Source organism: Ornithodoros turicata, chromosome 1 (assembly GCF_037126465.1).
Source record: "Ornithodoros turicata isolate Travis chromosome 1, ASM3712646v1, whole genome shotgun sequence".
NCBI lineage: Eukaryota > Metazoa > Arthropoda > Arachnida > Ixodida > Argasidae > Ornithodoros > Ornithodoros turicata.
In genome coordinates, this window is record NC_088201.1 from 159,869,025 (window position 1) to 159,872,855 (window position 3,831).

Consider the following 3,831-nt stretch of genomic DNA (forward strand, 5'->3'; position numbering starts at 1 on the left):
CAAGCGAGCGTCAGGAGTGTAAGCAGCGATTTTCAGCTGCAGCTGACAACCCGATTTTTAAAATCGAAATATCAAAAATTCGTTTTTGATGTTCTGGATTTCATTTTCTTCGATAGATTCATACGTAGGAGAAGAACGCAGCATTACCGTCGCTGTGCGAATATCTGGCCTTGTAGTCCTGAAGGGAATAGTCAGCCCTTCACAACAGCACAACAGCCACCCATACTGCCACAGAAGCGCATGGGAAACCAATTTTAAACACGCAGCGATCACAAAGCGCCTTGCCTATCGTAACCTGCGAGGCGCTCGTCACGGAAGCGAGGACACCCACGTCATTTCCGCACGAAATTACCGGTGGCCTATTGAATGAGCTACCTTTCCCTGATCATGTTCGTGCGTGGGTGTATCCTGCTTATAATCTCAATTGTCACAAAAAATCTACCATTTGATAGCTCACCCTTTCAACAGTGTAATACTTTTACTAGGAGTGGCACTTTTCATTATTTTAAGCTATATAGACCAAAAAGCATATACGGTACACGATTAATTGTTTGTTACGGTTCTAAGCTTTGGAACTCTCTGCCTGTTGTACTGAGGCTCAACAATCATTTAACAGAACAGTTGAGAATATATATTGTCAGCACCTCCAGACACTTCTATTAAGTGTACATGTACCTCCTTTTCGCACCAAATGTTCCCAAATGTAGAGAAGGTGATGTTCCTCTGCCTGAGTCCTGACCGGCGGTGATGGAATGTCCCAACGGGCAGATGTGCGTGGCCTCACACTAGGACGGTGCCGGTAGAACCGGCTGCCAGGCGCAATAGCGCGCGGCAGCAGAGGCGCGTCGTCGTCGTCCACGGGCCGTCACATCACACTCATCCGGAGACCCAGAGCAACGCATGCGGTAAACTTCCGCGTCGATACCACGAAGAGGAGAATGAGGACGGCTCGTGGACGATAGACGACTGGACACAGTATTATATATGCTGCGGCGTCTATTACTACCTAACGCTATTGATTCCGCTGCATATAACTTTTTTTTGCGTTTGTCCTGATGCTTATTAACTTCTCTTGGTTCGTCAGCCAATAAATGCTTCGAATTATGTAAAAAAAAAATGTCTTGTTGTGTTGCAAAGATTAACATAATATATTTCGGTTATTACGAGTATCTGCCGGCAGTACCGAAGACTCCAACTTGTTTCTGGACATCGTTCTGGATTCTTTCCTTCCTGACCTTGTGAGAAACGCCTCCCAAGATCCTCTCCCGCTTCCCGATATTAGATATTGACGTTGTCAACTATTACGTCCCCACCCACAGAACCGCAGTTGAATTCTCTGGTGGACGACTTATCGGGTTGGCCTCCAAGGTTCGCCGACATGGACACTGCACACGTCCAAGGCTGCTAGCTGAGAGAGTCACTCTGAAGTGCGAGCTGACTTTAGACGGCGTCACCGTCACCTACAACGGGTCTTACAGAGCTCCCGGAAAGGACGGGAAGATCCAGAATATTTCTGTGGAGTTGATTGTGCTGAACACTTACGCCGTCGTACAAGTCACCAGCAAAGAAGGTTAGTGTTGGAGGACCCATTAATGGGACGGTGGTATCCAGAAATCCATCTGTGAAAGAGATACGACCGGCCGATGCCTACGACTAACTGTGCTCATATGTTACATAAACGATACTTTTTAAAGATCAGCTCTGCTGCCGGAGAGCCTCCAGCCAACGCCACCTAGATATAGAAGGCCTGCTTAATTCCTCCCCTCCCCCCTTCGCTACGTTTACATAAAAAGTCAAAATCCGTGTGTACTGCGTGTCGCCGTTCTACGAATACAAGAACTTGCAAATTATTAAATTATTAACTTGGAACTTGTAGACAAGAAGTGCAACACGCTTTCCAGAAAATCAGTCTTGAGAAAGATATGGGACCGTTTTGCGCTTTATTTTTGAAGATTTCCCACTTAGCACGCGGGGACATTCAGTCAGTGGTCGCAGAAAGACGGCTGTTCGTCTCCATGGCTACCACCGCCGGAAGCGCGTTCGTGATTGGCTATCGCCGTTGAAAAAGCGATCCTGATTAGCTGCTGGTGGTGGTGGTGATGGTGATAGGGCTCGTCCTGATTAGCTGACTCTTAGGTGTTGCGCCGCGTCGACGAGTAAGCAGGCTTTCTCTACCTAGGAGGTGTTGCTCCAGTGGCGTTTACGTCAATCCTTACTCTTTGCTGGACACGAGAAAGTGTGCCACTCCACATCATCAGGAAGACTCCCATTGTTTTACTGGTGCCTTTTTATACTAAAAAAAACCAAAGCCCAACGCTGAGAAACTTTTTTGCAGCCGAGAAAAAAGTGGGACTAACTTGCCCTATGGAATGAAATGGGACAGGGACTGTCCCACGACCCACTTCAGGCCCCTTTGAGTGGAGATCAGGCAACTACACTGAGAGTGGAACAATGCACACATTGCGCAGCTGCTTTGCACAAGCCTCTTTGCACTCCTTTGCGTACAGGCTGCACCTAGGATGTGGCTTTTGCTATAATTTTATAAGGGGCATTACCAGCCTCAGGCACGCGAGTCATCGCGCAAAAATTCTTCAGTCTCACTTGATGTGGCGTGATGTCGTTCTGGTTCCTGTACTGGGTGTTTTCCGTGGGTTTTCCTTCGACGTCTAAAGTCATGTCGGTACATTACCCGTGAAGTGGGCCCAGGACGCACGATATTCCATCCGCAATAGTCGTCACGTTGTGCACCTCATCGTAGTTAACTTCGGCAAGCCGTTCCATCATCAATACCACTTCCGCTTTCACTTGCCGTTGCACAAACTTGTTTGTGGACAACGTCCTAGAAGGTTGCGCGTACGGTCACAAGTTGGTCAACTTAAGTACCTACTCTACAAAATACAGACCGCAGTTAGGCGCACCCTACACACATGTACGGGGCTGGACAAAAGTTTGCGGAACACGCCCTGGCACATGCCTTCCTCAGAGTGACGGGCTAGCAGCGAATGGGACCGTACGGACATACGGACACGTCCCTAGGTAACCCAGTTACCTGTTTGCAAGTCAGTACGGTGCTATGTGCTGCTATAGCGCGTCACTCTGAGGAAGGCATGTGCCGGGGCGTGTTCCGTAAGCTGTTGTCCAGCACTCTACGTTACTCGTCCCTTTGACAGACTCGAGCATCAAAATCTGGCAGAGATGATAACTCTGCCGTAAGCACCTTCTATGTCGAGTCCCATCTTTTCTGAGAGTGTTTTAATTTCATAATTGTTCTAAATTGTGCTGTTTCAGATGGCACACCAGTGCTGAATAACTTTAGGATTCCAAAGGTGAACCTGAAGCTCAAAGATACAGGGTTCAGCGACTTCGCCCAGACAGACAACGTGAGGCAGACACTGAGAGGAAGCGTACAAAGCAAGCTCTCTTCTGTACTGTTTCGAAAATTCCGGAAGACCCTGGAGGAAGCATTACAAAGTGTGCTCATGCCTATTGCTTGACAGGGATCGGTCCGGAAAGGGTGTTGTATTTTCAATAAAATCGAGCGCCCATGTCTTGATGGAGGGATGGGACACAATGTCCATTCTAAAATGAAATTTTTGGACCTTCCCCTGATGTCCACGCGCATTAATGACACCAATTGCTATGAGGCCACTTGATGATCAAATGTTCAGACGTTGCGGCAACGTTTCATGCTCAAATATAATGTTACCGCGATGTTTCTATTTCAATGTTGGTGCAGTATTTGAAATGTTGCATTTTAGAAACGTAACGATTATGTTACTGAGGGAGTTTTTGTTTTAATGCTAAGCATTCTTTAGCTACTAACACAGAGAA

The 3,831-nt window shown here is 47.4% G+C and overlaps 1 long non-coding RNA gene across 1 annotated transcript; it reads left to right on the plus strand.

The window, feature by feature from the left end:
- The first annotated feature begins 1,291 nt into the window (after positions 1 to 1,291).
- On the plus strand, positions 1,292 to 3,603 carry LOC135371919 (uncharacterized). Its single transcript, XR_010415735.1, has 2 exons — positions 1,292 to 1,570; positions 3,289 to 3,603. It is a non-coding gene; the product is annotated as an uncharacterized LOC135371919 (long non-coding RNA).
- Positions 3,604 to 3,831: the final 228 nt, after the last annotated feature.